Source organism: Salvelinus alpinus, chromosome 14 (assembly GCF_045679555.1).
Source record: "Salvelinus alpinus chromosome 14, SLU_Salpinus.1, whole genome shotgun sequence".
NCBI lineage: Eukaryota > Metazoa > Chordata > Actinopteri > Salmoniformes > Salmonidae > Salvelinus > Salvelinus alpinus.
Window position 1 is genome coordinate 492,402 of NC_092099.1, and position 18,877 is coordinate 511,278.

An 18,877-nucleotide genomic window follows, 5' to 3' on the forward strand; every position below is an offset into this window, starting at 1 on the left:
AAATATTTGCAAAAATATTCCAATGCTTCGAACAGTTGTGTCAATTTGGCTGGATGTCCTTCGGGTTGTGACCCATTCTTGATACACATGGGAAAGTTGAGCGTGGAAAAACCCAGCAGCATTGTAGTTCTAGACACAAACCGCTGCACCTGGCACCTACTACTATACCCCATTCAAAGGCACTTACATTTTTTGTCTTGCACACTCACACTCTGAATGGCACACTAACAAATCCATGTCTCAATTGTCAATTGTAGCTTGTACTTAGTAGGCTTACAAATCCTTCTTTAACTTTTTAGGGATAGGGGGCAGCATTTTCACTTTGGATGAATAGCGTGCCCATAGTGAACTGCCCCAGATGTCCCAGATGCTAATATATGCATATTATTATTACTATTGGATAGAAAACACTCTGAAGTTTCTAAACTGTTTGAATTATGTCTGTGAGTATAACATAACTCATATGACAGGCAAACTTCCAAACAGGAAGTGGAAATTCTGAGGCTGGTTGATTTTCAACTCATCGCCTATTCACATCCCAGTAAGATATGGATCTATTTCCACTTCCTACGTGATGTCAACAGTCTGTAGAACGTTAAATAAATGAAGACTCTAGTGTGATCTGGGGCCGGATGGCAGCTATTTGAGTCAGTGGTCTGGCAGAATGCCAGTTCCTGGTCACGCACATTCCTCATGATATCGCCATGCGTTCCATTACTTCTGTAGACAAAAAGGAATGCTCCGGTTGGAACGTTATTGGATATATATGATAACAACATCCTGAAGATTGATTCTCTACTTAGTTTGACCAGTTTATTCGACATGGAATATAGCTTTTTGAAGTTTTCGTCCGAGTTCACCTGGACCGGCTCCAGCGTTTGGACATGTGAACTAAACGTGCTAGCAAAAGCAGCTACTTGGACATAAATATTTGACATTATCGAACAAAACAACAATTTATTGTGGAACTAGGATTCCTGGGAGTGCATTCTGATGAAGATCATCAAAGGTAAGGGAATATTTATGATGTAATTTCGTATTTCTGTTGACTCCAAAATGGCGGAGAAATGTTGTGTATTTCTGAGCACCGTCTCAGATTATTGCATGGTGTGCTTTTCCCGTAAAGTTTTTTTGAAATCTAACACAGCGGTTGCATTAAGGACAAGTGTATCTTTAATTCTAAGTACAACATGTATCTTTCATCAAAGTTTATGATGAGTATTTCCCGTTATTTGATGTGGCTCTCTGCAATTTCTCCGGATATTTTGGAGGCATTTCTGAACATGGCGCCAATGTAAACTGAGATTTTTGGATATAAATATGCACATTATCAACAAAACATACATGTGTTGTGTAACATGTTGTCCTATGAGTGTCATCTGATGAAGATCATCAAAGGTTAGTGATTAATTTTATCTCTATTTCTGCTTTTTGTGACTCTATCTTTGGCTGGGAAAAATGGCTGTGTGTTTTTTGGACTTGGCGGTGATCTAACATAAATATATGTTGTGTTTTCGCTGTAATTTTTGTTTATTTTTTAATCGGACACGATGGGTAGATTAACAAGATGTTTATCTTTCATTTGCTGTATTGGACTTGTTAATGTGTGAAAGTTAAATATTTCAAAAAAATATTTTTGAATTTCCCGCGCTGCCTTTTCAGCGGAATGTTGTGGGGGGGGGGGGGGGGGGGAGGTTCCGCTAGCGGAACGTGTGTCCTAGAAACGTTAACCTGTCTCCTCCCCTTCATCAACACTGATTGAAGTAGATTTCAACAAGTGACCTCAATAAGGGACCATAGCTTTCACCTAGTCAGTCTGTCATAAAAATATTCTTAATGTTTTGTGCACTCAGTGTATAGGGAACTATAGTGCCTTCCGAAAATATTCGCACCCCTTTACTTTTTCCACATTGTGTTGTGTTACTGCCTGAATTTAAAATGGATTAAACTGAGAAGTGGCGATGTGTCACTGGCCTAAACACAATACCTCATAATGTCAAAGTGTGATTATGTTTTCAGAAATTTTTACAAATTAATAAAAAAATAAAGCTGAAATGGTTGACTTAATAAGTATTCAACCCCTTTGTTAAGGCAAGCCTAAATGAGTTCAGGAGTAATGAATTGGCTTAATAAGTTCCATGGACATGTGTTTAACCTCTAGGGGGCAGTATTTTCATGTCCGGTTGAAAAGCGTGCACAAAGTAAACTGCCTGTTACTCAGGCCCAGAAGCTAGGCTATGCATATAATTGGTAGATTTGGATAGAAAACTCTAAAGTTTGTAAAACTGTTACAATAATGTCTGTGAGTATAACAGAACTGATATGGCATGCGAAACCCCGAGGACAAACCATCCCCCCCAAAAAAATTCAGCCTACCACTATTTTCAATGGCTGTCACTTTTATGATACGGCGAAGTCCTCCCAGAATGCAGTTCCTAGGGATTCCATTAGATGTCAACAGTCTTTAGAAAGAGTTTCAGGCTGGTTTTTGGAAAAATGAGCCAGAAGTTGTAATTTTTCTAGGTCGCTCCCATTTTGGCTGTAGTGTTTCCAAGCGCGTGAATGATAGCGCGTTCTTTGGTAAAGACAATAACGATTCTCCTTCTTAAATTGTATCATTTATTTACGTATTATGGTACCTAAGGTTTGATTATAAATTGTTTGGAAAAGTGTATTAGTAACGTTTGGGATTCATTTTGTATGCAGTTTGATTGAGGGGAACTGGGTGGATTATTGACTGAAGCGCGCCAGCTAAACTGAGTTTTTATGGATATAAAGAAGGACATTATCGAACAAAAGGACCATTTTGTGATGTAACTCGGACCTGTTGGAGTGCCAACAGAAGAAGATCATCAAAGGTAAGGCATTTATTATATCGTAATTTCTGACTTTCGTGTCGCACCTGCCTGGTTGAAATATGTTTTTCATGGTTTTGTATGCGGGGCGCTGTCCTCAGATAACCGCATGGTGTGCTTTCGCCATAAAGCCTTTTTGATATCTGACACAGATATCACTTGTGATTTTATGAAAGTTAAATATTTATAATTCTGTAGTTTGAATTTCGCGCCTTGCAATTTCTCCGGATGTTGGCCAGAAATTGTAGTCACTACAAAATAACCAGTGTCCTTCCTAACTCAGTTGCTGATAAAGAAGGAAACCACTCAGGGATTTCACCATGAGGCCAATGATGATTTCGAAAAAGTCAGAGTTTAATGGCTGTGAAAGTAGAAAACTGAGGATGGATTAACAACATTGTAGTTACTCCACAATACTAACAGAGTGAAAAGAAGACTTTCAGAATAAAATATTCCAAAACATGCATCCTGTTTGCACTAAAGTAAAACTGCAAAAAAAGTGGCAAAGAAATGAACTTGATGTCCTGAATAGGAAGCGTTATGTTTTGGGAAAACTCAACACGTCACTGAGTACCACTCTTCATATTTTCAAGTATAGTGTTGGCTGCATCATGTTACGGGTATGCTTGTCATCGACAAGGACTGGGGAGTTTTTTTTAGGATAAAAATATATTGTACAATCTAGATGTGCAAAGCTCTTAGATACTTACCCAGAAAGACTCACACGTGTCAATACTTTGCCCTTTGTTAACCAGCGCACTTCTGTATGTTGTAAAAGCGTTACATGGTCGCTGCCCATATCATTGCATAGTGCAGAAAATACAAAAGAGTTCAAGGGCCTTGCTTTAACAAAGTTAAACATGTAGAGTCCAAAACTTCTTTCAAGCTGTCAGGCATTCCTTTGGCAGCAAGAGCCTCTCGTGGATGCTGCAGTGTCCCCAAGTGGCGTCTGGAGTAACTCCTTGCACGCGCGTTACCACTCCACTATGTCTCCCTCTCATGGATTTTGCGCCATCAGTACAGATACCAACACATCTTGACCACCAAAGTCCATTTAATGTCACAAAGCTGTCCAGTACTTTTAAAATATCCTCTCCTGTTGTCCAGGTTTCCAGTGGTTTGCAGAAGAGGATGTCTTCCTTAAAACTTCTTGTCAATAGGGGGGCGCTGTTTTCACTTTGGAAAAAATCGTGCCCAAATTAAACGGCCTCGTACTCTGTTCTAGATCATACAATATGCATATTATTATTACTATTGGAAAGAAAACCTTCAGAAGTTTCTAAAACTGTTTGAATTATATCTGTGAGTAAAACAGAACTCATTTGGCAGCAAACTTCCATACAGGAAGTGAAAAATGTGAAAACGAGGCTCTGTTTCAGGGCCTGCCTATTCAACTGGCTTTTATTTATAGATATGTATGCACTTCATACGCCTTCCACTAGATGTCAACAGGCAGTGGAAGGTTGAATGGGGTGTCTAGCTTGATCTGAGGCCGAATAAGAGCTTTTGGAGTGGCAGGTCCGGTATTTTGTTTGTTGTCGACGGCGCGCGGGGGAACTCGACATTGTCTTCTGAAGAGCGTTCGGTATACACAGCGAATTGCTCCGGCTCTGATTTTATTTGATACATATGAGAAAAACATCATAAAGTAGGATTTTTCAACCGAGTTGTATCAGTTTATTCAACGTTTATTGGAACTTTTGGAATTTCCGTTCTTTGAGCCAAGAGTTGATGGGGAAGTTCGCGCCACATGGCTAGCCAAGGTTGCTAATTCGACAGAAGAAATGGACATTCTAAAACCAAACAACGATTTATTCTGGACCAAGGACTCCTTGCACAACATTCTGATGGAAGCTCAGCAAAGTAAGGCACAATTTATGATGTTATTTCGTATTTCTGTGGAATATGCTGACCCTAACAGGGCGGAGAATATGTGAGCGCTGTCTCACAATAATGCATTTTGTATGTTGTAGTAAAGTTATTTTTAAAGATCTAACACAGCGGTTGCATTAAGAACCAGTGTATCTTTCATTTGCTGTACAACATGTATTTTTTAGTAAAGTTTATGATGAGTTCTTTGATTAGATTAGGTGACTGTCCAAAATATCTCCGGAGATTTTGGTGAATTGTTGCTACATATTCACAATGTATAACCAGGATTTGCAGCTCTAAATATGCACATTTTCGAACAAAACATAAATGTATTGTATAACATGATGTTATAAGACTGTCATCTGATGAAGTTGTCCAAAGGTTAGTGATTAATTTGATCTATATTGCTGTTTTTGTGAAATCTATGCTGGCGGTGGATAAATAGCTTTGTGTGTTTGGCTATTGTGATGAGCTAATATAATTCTATATTGTGTTTTCGCTGTAAAACACTTAAAAAATCGGAAATATTGGCTGGATTCACAAGATATTTATCTTTCATTTGCTGTACACCATGTATTTTTCATAAATGTTTTATGATGAGTATTTCGGTATTTCACATTGCTCTCTGTAATTATTCTGGCTGCTTTGGTGCTATTTGTGATGGTGGCTGCAATGTAAAACCAGGATTTGTAGCTATAAATATGCACATTTTCAAACAAAACATAAATGTATTGTATAACATGATGTTATAAGACTGTCATCTGATGAAGTTGTTCAAGGTTAGTGATTCATTTTATCTCTATTTGTGGGTTCTGTGAAGGCTACCTATGCGGTGGAAACATGGTGAAAATATGCCGTTGTGTGTTTGGCTATTGTGGTTAGCTAATATAAATACATATTGTGTTTTCGCTGTAAAACATTTAAAAAATCGGAAATGATGGCTGGATTCACAAGATGTTTATCTTTCATTTGCTGTATTGGACTTGTGATTTCATGAAATTATATTATATGATATCTCTGTCCCGTTAGGCTAGGCTATGCTAGTCAGCTTTTTTGATGAGGATGCTCCCGGATCCGGGATGGGTATGAAGTAAAGGTTAATTCCTGCTGCTGCAGATATGGCTGGGACAATGCTGGGGGAAAAGGCCCAAAAAACTATACAGACAATAACTTCATCAAACAGCACTGTTTCATGATGCATCAGTGACATGGCAGGAGATGTTTTGAAACAATTACTGCTTCACATACAAGCCAGTGAATTCTATGCGTTACAGCTGGATGAGTCAACAAGCGTGGAGGTCCTGGCACAGCTCCTGGCATATGTCCGTTACGTTTCTGGGGGGTCAATTAACAGGTTATGGTCAATAATATCAAAGGCTACAATGAAATCTAATAGTACAGCTCCCTGTAATGAACACGAGGGGAGACAGAGAGCTGGTCTCAAGCGCAGGGTGCAGCAGGTGTTTATTGCAAAGGACCACAGGAGGAGGCAGGTAGCTGGGTCCAGGGGCAGGCAGAAGGTCATACACAGGGGGTCCAAAAGAGCAACAGTACAGACAGGGAAAAGGCTAGTAACGTAGTCCGGAAGATCAGGCAATAGGTAGATAACAGGAAATCCGATAGGCTAAAGTACAGGCAGGGAATAGGCAAAAGGCGCTGTTAGTGAGGCAGGGAAAACTGTCATACACAGGAGGAGTACATCACGGGAAAAACAGCTTACCAAAAGCCTGTCACAAAACAAACAATACCTCACAGTGATGGGGTGCAAAGAACTGAACTAAATAGTGTGTGATAATGACATACAGGTGTGTGAACAGGTGAATAGAATTCAGGTGATTGGGATCTGGAAAGTGAGCTGCGTTCAGGGGATCTACGTGTTTGAGGGTGTGAGTTGGAAGCAGACGTTACACTCCCACAATCTTCTTATTATCAATTTCCTTTATCCAATCATCAGTCATTTGTGTCAGTGCAGTACATGTTGAGTGCCCTTTTCTAATTTGTTTACAGAGAAATAGCAATGTATTTGGTCAAGCGCCATTTTTTCAAGCAGTTTGCTAAGAGCTGGCAGCAAGCTGATAGGTCTGCTGTTAGAACCAGTAAAGGCCGCTTTACCACTCTTGGGTAGTCAGACCCTCCAGGTCTGAGTACAAAGACTTTTCTCTATTTTAACCCTTGTGTGGTGTTCATGTTTTTGTTATTCACCCAATGTTCGCGGGTCTGATGGACCCAATACATTATTGGGTTTTTAAAACAATACAGTCATAACAATTTCTATAAAAATACTCAATACTTAGATGTTGGCATATATAAATTATAAGCAATGTAGATGGCATACATGGTTAATATTTGCAATTTACCTCTGCTAGATCACATTTATCAATAAAAGCGCAATTAAAATAAAAAAAAATAAATGCCAAGACATGGGTGGAATAAATCGTGTTAATCTTGAACAAATATAAATGAAACAAGGTTTTCATCACTATTGATGTGTATTGCTTTGAACTGAACTGTATTGGGACAAATTCACTTATATGCATACTATTTCAAAGTGCTGGAGTACAGAGACAAAACTAAAAATGTGTCACTGTCTGAATACTTTTGGAGGTCAATGTAAATTAGATTTCTGTATTTCGTGTAGACGGGTGAATCCATTTTGAATTCAGGCTATAACAGATTTTGATGGGAATTTGTTATTATTATGCTAGTTGGATTTCTGTGGGGGCTCGGACAAAGTTTACCTGTCAGTGCCACTCAAAGGAGCACACCCAGCAAGGCATCACATGGGACGAGTTATGCGTGAGCTGGCAGGTATGCATACGCTGTAGACTGGGGGCTATGCCTGTGGGGAGCTCTGTTTAATTAATAGCGCTATTCAATCAGTTCGTGGGAAAAGTTGAAAGAAAATCCCTCTTCCAGTGCAGCGAGAAACTATGTTTGAATAAGTTGGGTTTCTTTACCATTTTACACCGGTGTAAGCACTGGTTGGCTAAGGAAATGAATACAAACCAGCTGTGAGATATTTTCTTTAACTGGATTTAACTGAGTAGGGTCTACATTTAGTTCTTAAGTTTGCAAAAGCTGACTGATATTTTTATTTTCCACACCGGTGCCATCAAATGAGATACACTTGTCACCCTAAAAAATTTTGTTTCAGTAAGAGTAACTGAATTCTTAAATATCCCCTCCATAGTCTCTTTTTCCAGTCCACATTGTGGCCCTAACACTTGTCCATTTTTATTTTGGAGGACTCATGGGACAGCCTTTCTGTAAAGAGCAGAAAATGACATTGGGCATGAACCAAGAAAACTTTCAGTACCACCCTGCTGGCTTGCCTCTAAAACTAAGCTGGGTTGGTCCTGGTCAGTCCCTGGATGGGAGACCAGATGCTGCTGGAAGTGGTGTTGGAGGGCCAGTAGGAGGCACTCTTTTCTCTGGTCAAAAAAATATCCCAATGCTCAAGGACTGAGATTGGGGCCATTGTCCTGTTTAGGGTGCTGTCTTTTGGCCAGTGTCCTGACTAACTTCCCAATCTGGCCATCATGGCCACCCAATCATCTTTAGCTTCCAGTGGGTTCGTTCATCTCCCCTGTAAATATTCCCCAGGATGTTGCCATAAAAGATAAAGTGTTCCCAGTTAACTTGCTGGGTAAAATAAAATGTCAAAGTTCTCTTTCTCATAAGGACATTGTCCCCCACTCTCTTTACCCACACACAAAGGGTAATTCCCAGTGTAGCATGGTGTAAACCTCACACATGGATGACCACAGGACCTGGCACTGCAGCTGCCTGTGTTTCTGACCAGTGCTTGTCTCTCAAAAACACACTTCATGCTCGCGGCGTTGCCCTCTGGGGAACAAGAGCTGTCATCCCAATCTCGGTTACAGTGCACAGGGCAGCTTGAGCGATGTGTTCCTCCTTGCCATACTTAAAGTCAGCTTCATGTTAACTTTCTCAGCATGGATTACAGAACCTTATGGGTTCTGACAGGCTTTACTTGTTGAATCGAACGTCAAATAGACAGGTAACGAGGTTCATTCGTCTAAAACAGCAACACGTGTGAAACGACTACGCTAAACTTGCCACAGCTTTGAAATTAGATTTCCGTGGTTCTGCGACACGCAAACACGATAGCTCACTGGCTAACACTGTCAAACAAGCTCAGAATGAACACGCACTATCATAACCTTAGTTCAGCTTACTTTGCCCTACTCACTGAAACAGGAATGGAAGAGCTGTTACCATTTCAAACAAATGTTTCTATCGAACGTGTCCCACCGTCATTACCTACTTGGGCCCTACGAGCCCATGTTGGCTTGCCTATCTTAAAACTCAGAGAGCTTGCAAGCACAGCTTTTGAGGCATCTCGGTTTTGAGGTTTGACCAGGAGCACTCACTCCTGTTAGAGGGTGCATTATCAGTTATTGGAGTGTTGAGAGATGACACACAACAACGGTTTCTACCACAAAACCACAACTCCAATAACCACTGCGGTCTAAATAACTGTAAAGTACGTCGCCATCGAAATGACTATCGCTACATTCGACCTGATCACTACGTTCCCGCGATCCAACCCACACAAAGTGTCAGAGCACAAGGGTAACAAAGGGTTAAAGGACAATCAAAATGTAGACCAATGTTCTCTAGAAGTTCCACTATGTGAAGAACTAAAGCGAGAACATTTGGAGAAAAGGGAAAAAGATAAGTCACAATGACTAGACTGGGAATTGCCGGATACCAGGTCCACAGGAATTAGCACCCTTAGTAAGGACATAAAAAATCTAATTTCTCCAGGTCTCACTCGAGACCCTGTCCAGGGCCTGCTCGATCAAGGAACAAGCCCACAGGCTTTGTCTATAGACTGATACAAAGTTTGCGAAGAAAAAGGTAAAAAGCTTCACTAAAACCAAGCCAACTCAAGTTCCGACAAGTCAATCTGCTTTCACCTTGAACAGAAATGGCACATCACGTCGTTGCGAACGACCACTCCACTTTGTGGGGAATATGTCAATTAAATGCAACTTTAAACAGCCATACCTGGAAACAGTCCTGGAGGACTGCTTAACTTGTCATGCGCTAATTTATTTGGGCGCGACGATATCGCTCATCTCTCAAACATTGTTGAATGATCTCAAAAGTGCTTTGAAGCCAACTAAAAGTTGGATAAAAGTGGAACGATGCGACACTACACTTTGAGGTTTCACTCAGACTACGTCGCCTCTCACATTGAGAATCATTATGAAACTACACTTCCAGGACGTATCGCTTGTTCACCCTGGGTATGTTACCAGCCTCGAATCTGAACCCCTGCTACTCAGAGCAGACTTGATGGATCGGTTACTCCCACTGATAGATTGGAAAACCAACAATGTATGCAACGTAGTCATTCATGAGGGATATCTGTCAACAGCACCCCTTGGAAAAATACGTTTTGTAACCTCTTGGTGCAGAATCCGAACCAAGGACATATTACGATATCTCGACACATTCCATCAGAAAACCTGATTTATTATTATTTCAAGTTAGCAGTCTCTGTGAATGAACAACTTCCTTCCTGCTTGAAGTCGTGCAATACTGTAGTTGAGATGAACGTCTCTTGCCCTTCAGACACTTCCGCAAGCACTGCGGCCTTCTCAGAAATAAAACATTGACGTGTAGAGTGTACTCTGCTTCTGATGATGCATCTTCCGCTTTGTGGGGGACTGTCACCCCTTACAATGACACTAATGGCATCAGTCCAGCAACTGACCTGATGACTCCCACTTGTGAAACACTTTGTGATATCACAGACCGACATCCTCGTCTCAGTTTGCAGGTACTGAAGAGGTTACCAAATGCGGACGCTGTGGTGACTGACAGGCCTCGACAGCCACTGAGCGTTTTGAAGCACAAACACCAGAAGATTTGGTTGGAAGGTTACAGCCATTCTCGTAACGTGGCTGCTGACAACTCGTACATACTTTAGGGTCCGACCTTTTCGTTTTTGCCTCGGATACCAACACCAACCGCTGGTGGTGGGGGGTCCCGAGACACAAAGGGGGGGAATAGTAGCCCAGACTCATGATCGGTTGAGACAAAGTGCAACACTGTACGAGGCTGCCAGAGCAGAAAACAAATCTAGTTGTAAACTCTCCTATGAGAACAGGAGCGGACAGGCCCCTCAACGGGACACGTTGGGGATAACCTTAGAACACATCTAAGATATTACTGAGGTGTACCACGCCGGTCGTAAAAGAAGTTCAGTGGACGTTCCACCTCCAAAACAAATGTCAAAGATAATCATGCCTTGCCATGTGTAGTTTCAACTACAATGCTCTAATCATGTGTTCCGGTAGGATAACATTTCAGAATAAATCGGTAGGATAACTGGTCCCCTTGAGTACCAGTACCATTGCCAGCACAGTCAGTCCAGCAACAATCAGTAAGAGGTTTAGAGACCTCAGAAGTAAAATTGCTATTGATAGAGGAGTTAGTGGTCCCTCAGATTGCAACAAGTGTAAGGGAATCTCCAGAACACTCTTCTGATGGTTAACACACATGCCACTAATATAAATAACCCTCCATTCAGGAGGAAAGTGTTAGAAGTCATGAACCATGATCAAACCGCATATGACTGTTTCAGTGCTTAGAGAGTACTTCCGTCGTGAGGTTAGCTCCTCCGTGGATAACATGGCTATGAAATAGACTCCTTCATACCTATCACCACTACAATGGTGTAAGACACATTGACGTATAGTACAACTACTACAGGTCCCCTTAATATGTCTTGAGGTCGACATCAATTCTTACTGACCTCCAGGCAGATGACGTCAGACTCACTCTGAACAGGTTGCAGCCTACCCAGTTACTTGGTTTCTTTCCCTTTGTATGTGCACTTGGTATGTGCACCAGCCTTAGTAAAGTTGAACATTTACACTGAGGACTTTGACTCTACAGCTGCAGCACTCACCAGTTTCTCCACAGAGGTCCATAGGTCATCCCTGTAGACTGCCCAAAACTGTTGCCTTACAGCTGTAGACTTATCATGTTGTTATCAACTTAGGACAGTGCCCTAAGCAACACACTGTTAATTAGTAATGCCCGAGATATGACATTAGACAATGCCATGATAGGGTATTTTGCCAAGACCTTGGACGTATACAGAATAAAGTCCAAATAGATGATTAACGTGTGATAACAATATTTTGTATATCTTTTGTTTATGCTTTCATTCCTTTTCGTTTCATTTCCTGTGGCACTTAGGAAGTGAGAGCCATAAACAAGTTTCCCATACAACCATCACTTAGTGCTACAATGCCGCTCTTTTGGGAAGAAATGTAATTATGTATTTCGTGAGTGTGTGTGCGTTGTTAACATCTGCCTAAGTTATTGCCTAGATCCACCAGCCTGGACGATCAGACGACAGGTCCGGAACGGTGATCCCAATCCGGACATCCGCTGCCCACCCTTGTGGTGGCCTGCTCTATTTGCAGAAGGCCTACCAGGGTAAACCACCAGAGGGGGACCGCAACGGCAAACACCAACCAGGACATCCCCTGGTACATTACATTGGCTTGGGCTAGTGTAAGAGTGGGGGTGGGCCTGTTTGCCCGCTCACGGCCTTTGGGTATGTGTGACTTCCATGTTGAGGTCCTCTTTGCAGGTGTGGGTGGCATGGGGTGGGCAGGAGAGGCATAGGTCTGATCTGAGGGGGCATAAATGGAGTGTGGGCATGGTTGACTTGGGGGGTGTTGATTGGTTGGGGTGGGGGTGTGGATGTGGCTGGTGGTGTTGTGGTCTGGATGTAGGTCCTCTTGGCGTGGGTCCTCTATGTGTATGTCCGAGGGGGGGGGGGGGGGGGGGGTTGTCAGGAGGGCTATCAGGGAGGCTGACAGCAGGGGGGTTACTCAGAAATCCCCTGGGCTTGGGGTTCTTCATTTGTCTGTCCCGCTGTGATTTCGACGCTATGGTCAGTGTCTGGGGTGGACTGTTCTGCTGTGGTGTCGAGACTTTTGTCGGGAGCTGAGGTGGGCTGTTCTGCTGGCCTCTCTGTGGGGGTGGCCACCTCTCTAGTAGGTTGTTCTCTCTCACACACCATCCCCCTCACCCTCTCCTCCAGTGCTCTGTTCTGCTGCTCTTTCTCCTGTTTATGTTGTCTCACTACAGTCCAGAGTGCAGACATATCTCGCTCCACCTCCAGCTCTCCAGGTCTAGTTAAGGAGGTGTTGTTGTGTTGGACTGTTGTCTGGGTCTGTGATGACTAGAGTGTATCCACCTGCCTTACCTCCAGCTGGGTGAATTTATCCTTAATGTTTTATTTCAATGAGGGAGTAGTACTCTGTGCTGGGAGGTTGACTTTCCGATTGGGGTTGCTACTCTGTTGGGTTTTATAATGAAGAGGTCTGGTCGGACCCGCTCGGGGTGGGGGTATCTTTCTCAAGGGAGAGCTTCTCCTGCTGAGCTAATTCTTTGATTAGGTCCAGCTGAAACTGTTTGGGGTTGCCCTGTACAAATACTGTTCCAGACTTATAGAGATTTATATTAGCTGAGTCCTCATTGTCTAATATCCTGAGTTTCCACCCATCGCTAATATCCCCCCCCCCCACTTAACAGAAGCGTAGTGTGTTAATATAGCACTGTGCCATGCCAGAGGTTGGTCTGTGTGGAAGATTAAGTTGCTTGTGTTCCCATTTTCATAACAGTCAGCAAAAAGTGTCTCTTGATAAGAAGCTTCTTTTGTACTCTATTCTTGCCTTATATTTTTTTACATACAGAGGGTACTGTATTTTAGCCTCTTTCAGCTAGGGGGCACTATTTTTATGTTTGGAAAAATAACGTTCAAGGTAAACTGACTATTTCTCAGGCCCAGATGCTAGAATATGCATATAATTGACATATTAGGATAGAGAACACTCTAACGTTTACAAAACTGTCAAAATCTTGTATGTGAGTATAACAGAATTGATTTTGCAGGCGAAAACCTGAGGAAATCCAACCCGAGGTGCCTTTTATTTGGAAAAATCCCTGTTTCATTGCCTGCCCATCCTCCATTTAAGGAGAAGTGCATCTAAAACTCCATGCATAACAGTTGTATCTTTTAGGAATGTTTATTATGAGTATTCCTGTAAATTGATGTGGCTCTCTGCAAAATCAAAGGATGTTTTGGAACTTCTGAACGTAAGGCGCCAATGTAAACTCACATTTTTTGATAGAAATATGAGCTTTACCGAACAAAACATACATGTATTGTGTAACATGAAGTCCTATGAGTGTCATCTGATGAAGATCATCAACGGTTAGTGATTAATTTTATCTATATTTCTGTTTTTTGTGAATCCTCTGTTTGTCTGGAAAAATGGCTGTGCTATTCTGTGAATAGGCACTCACCTAACATAATCATTTGGTTTGCTTTCGTCTTAAAGCCTTTTTGAAATCGGACACTGGCTGGATTTACAACAAGTGTATTTTTAAAATTGTGTAAAATACATGTATGTTTGAGGAATTTTAATTATGGGATTCTTTTTTGTTTTTTATTTGGCGCCCTGCAGTTTCACTGGCTGTTGAAGAGGTGGGACGCTACCGTTTCACGTACCCTAGAGAGGTTATACTAACAGACATTATGTTAACAGTTTTGGAAACTTTAGAGTGTTTTCTATCCAAGCCTACTAATTATATGCATATCCTAGCTTCTGGGCCTGAGTAACAGGCAGTTTACTTTGGGCACCTCATTCATCCAAACTTCTGAATACTGCCCCCTATCCCGAAGAAGCTGAAATACTTTAGTCTGGTAAACGACCGAATGGTACTCTGACGTAACCATTATAACAAGATACAACTACAAAATACTTTGATCTCTGGTGTACAAATCAGAGACTTTCTGTCGACAATATATCCAGCAGATGGACCAGCGACCACAGAGAGACACAGAGAGGCATACACTCGTAAATATGTAAATTTAAATTTATTTCGAATGAGCGGCTGTGCATGTTCAAAGTATTAGCTTTTCCACGAGTGTAGTCAACTGTATGTCCGTGGGTCCACTGAGTTTCCCGCTCTTGAGCTGTGCCCACCCATTTCCTTTCTCTACCAAGCCGTCATATCGGTTTCATCCACTAGGGACTTTTCTTTGTGTCATGTTAGTAACCAATGTATGATCTTCTGTGTGTGTGTTTATGAAATTATGTGATTGATTAGTTAGTAAATAAATAATTAAGCCAATTTGTATATTGCTGATTCACGATTTATGTTAGGGTTCGTGCAGATATCCAAGGGTTTGTGACATTCAGGAATGAGACTGATGAAGTAATAATACATTAATAGAAGACTGTAATCGATAACATATGAAATTATCTGTAGAGTTAATTTGGGAAATAGAGACTCTTTAAACATTTTCCCGTTGTGCCCCGACTTCCTAGTTAATTCAAGTTTACATGATTAGTTTATTCACGTAAGGAATCATTACACATAGAGAATTGATTTGATAATATAACAGTCTTTACATTTAATGATAGCGACGTTACGACACCTGTGAGCTCTAGAACTCCACCTCCTGTTTGTGGACTTTGTAAACAACGTATCCTTGATGAAAATACCTGTCTATTTGTGGGTAAAAAATCACCCTGATGAAACAACTTCTTAGGGCCAGTGTCTTTTTTTTCTCAATTTCCACCTGACTGACATGCCCAAAGTAAATATGCATATAATTGGTACCATTGGAAAGAAAACATGTTAAAGTTTGTAGAAATTTTAAAATAATGTTGAGACTATAACACAATATATATGGTAGGAGAAAATCCAAAGAGAAACGAACCGGAATAAATTTTTGAGAGCCCATGCTCTTACAATGAAAAGTACAGGGGCATTACGAATTCTAGCTCACATGATGCAATTATTATGGCTTCCACAGGGTGTCAGAAGTCTATGTTCAAGGTTTCAGGCTTCTAACTTCCAAAACCAATAAGAATTATGAGTTTTACTACAATGACACAGTCTTGGAAAATTGTGTTTGGACGCGCGATGAAAACAAGATGCACCTGCTAATATCGGTTTCCTATTGAAAATGCTTCTTTCCATAAGAAGTTAATATTTAATCGCTATTTGTGAATTTATGAAACCTGTGCCGGTGGAAAATATATTAATGTCGGGCACCATCCTCAAAAAATCGCATGGCATGCTTTCGCTGTAAAGCCTATTGTAAATCGTACAGTGCAGTTAGATTAACAATAATTTAAGCTTTTAAGCGATATAAGACACTTGTATGTTCCTAAATGTTTCATATCCAGATTTTTTTATTAATATTTATTTGAATTGCGTCCCCTCCAGTTTCACCGGAAATTGTCCCGCTAGCGGGACGAATAGCCTTAAGGAGTTTTAACAAACCTGCAAACGAGCTTCAATTCCATACAACACTCCTTCCGTGGGCTCCAATTGCTCTTAAATGCTAGTAAAATGAAATGAATGCTCTTCAACCGATCGCTGTCCACACCCGCAACAAAGCATACTTCACTTATGCTGCTAAACATACCCTCGTAAAACTGACTATCCTACCGATCCTTGACTTCGGCGATGTCATTTACAAAATAGCCTCCAACACTCTAATCAGCAAATTGGATGCAGTTTATCACAGTGCCATCTGTTTTGTCACCAAAGCCCCATATACACCCACCACTGCGACCTGTATGCTCTCGTTGGCTGGTCCTCGCTACATATTCGTCACCAAACCCACTTGCTCCAGGTCATCTATAAGTCTTTGCTAGGTATAGCTCCGCCTTATCGCAGTTCAATGGTTACCATAGCAACACCCACCCATAGCACACGCTCCAGCAGGTATATTTCACTGGTCATCCCCAAAGCCAACACCTCTTTTGGCCGCCTTTCTAGTTCTCTGCTGCCAATGACTGAAAGGAATTGAAAAAAAAATCACTGAGTTGGAGACTTATATCTCCCTCACTAGCTTTAAGTGTCAGCTGTCAGTGCAGCTTACCGATCGCTGCAGCTGTACACAGCCCATCTGTAAATAGCCCATCCAACCAACTACCTACCTCATCCCCATATTTGTTTTCGTTTTTCTGCCCTTTAACACACCAGTATTTCTACTTGCACATCTTCATCTGCGCATATATCACTCCAATGTAAATTGCTAAATTGTAATTAATTTGCCACTATTGGCCTATTTATTGCCTTATCTCCTTACTTCATCTGCTCACACTGTATTCCGATTTTTCTATTGTGTTATTGACTGTACGTTTGTTTATCCCATGTGTAACTCTGTGTTGTTTTTGTCTCACTGCTTTGCTTTATCTTGGCCAGGTTGTAAATGAGAACTTGTTCTCAACTGGCCTACCTGGTTAAATAAAGGTGAAATATATATCTATTTTTTAAAGGCAGAGGTCAATAATCCAGAGGTGGGACAAAGGTACAGGTCGGCAGGCATGCTCAGGGTCAGGGGCAGGCAGAGTTGTCAGGCAGGCGGGCTCAGAGTCAGGACAGGTAAGGGTCAAAACCAGGAGGGCGAGAAAAAGAGACTGGGAAAGCAGGAGCTGAGACACAAAAACGCTGGTTGATTTGACAAACAAGGCGAAATGGTAACAGACAAACAGAGAACACAGGTAAAAATACACGGGGGATAAATGGGGAAGATGGGCGACACCTGGAGATGGGTGTAGACAATCACAACGACAGGTGAAACAGATCTGGGTGTGACAGTTTTGGGCAAATCCAACACAGCACATCACTGATATTTACAAGCATGGTAATGACTGCATCATGTTATGGTTATGCTTGTCATCGGCAAGGACTAGGGAATTCTATAGGATAAAAAGAAACGACATAGAGCTAAGCACAGACAAAATCCTAGAGGAAAATCTGCTTCAGTTTGCTTTCCAACAGACACTGGGAGACATATTCCCCTTTCAGCAGGACAATAACCTAAAACACAATGCCAATCATACACTGGAGTTGCTTACCAAGATGACATTGAATGTTCCTGAGTGGACTAGTTACAGTTTTGAATTAAATCATCTTGAAAATCTACAGCAATATTTGAAAATTACTGTCTGATCAACAACTAACTTGAATGTGCAAATATTGAACAATCCAGGTGTGCAAAACTCTGAGAGACTTACCCAGAATTCCTCATAGCTGTAATCACTGCCAAAGGTGATTCTAACATGTATTAAATTAGGGGTGTGAATACTTTTGCAAATTAGATTTTTATCTTTTTAATTTTCAATGAATTAGCAAACATTTCTAAAAACATGTTTTCACCTTGTCATGATGGTGTATTGTGTGTAGATGTGTGAGGCTGTAACACAACGAAATGTGAATAAGTCAAGTGTATGACTACTTCCTGTAGGCCTAAAAGCATCATTGATTATATATGAGTGATATAGTATGTTCTCATTTCATTTTCTCCGTTAAAACTACCTTTTGGAATGACTCGATAGCAACAGTGAATCTATTTTTATGCTCAAGGTCATTTTCCCCAGTGACTGACTTATTGATTGGCTAAGCAGGTACTATATTGATTTACATGTGTCTCCTGATATGATCCAAAGTCTTCCAACATCATTTTGAAATAATATTATTAATAAATAGGTCCGCTAGTGCTTTGTAGTCATTTCTCAACCAAAACCAGACACTTCTCGTTCTTTCAAAAGATAAAGGGAAGATAATTGTATCCATGTTTTGAAAATATTTCTGTTGGTCCTTGACATATTGATGAAAATACAAATTAGATGTCAATCTTTTGCCATTACAAAGTGTGACGAGACATTTAAAGTGAACTATTGTAAAAATATCTATGCCTCATGTTGAGCAGCAGTTTGTTAAAATCACTTGTGAGGTGAAATTGAAGGACACCCAACGAGAGCACATGCCTAGATAATGAAGAACCTGTTTGGATGCTTTCCTTTTTGCATTCTTCTTCTTGATAGGTCAGTGTCTCACCATTATATTACACATCAATATTTTGGGCATTTTGAGTTTTGTATTGCCTTTTGCAGTGCTCTCCGGGGGTGATGGTCCTTGTCTCTTTGATGGGGGGGAACACATATGCAATGATCTTCATCATCAAACTCCCTCTGTGACCTCCCACAGTGTTGTGGCATTTTGGAGCAGAGTGAAAGCAAACATGACGTGTACTGAATTCCAATTTCAATTGCCATGTGCAAAAC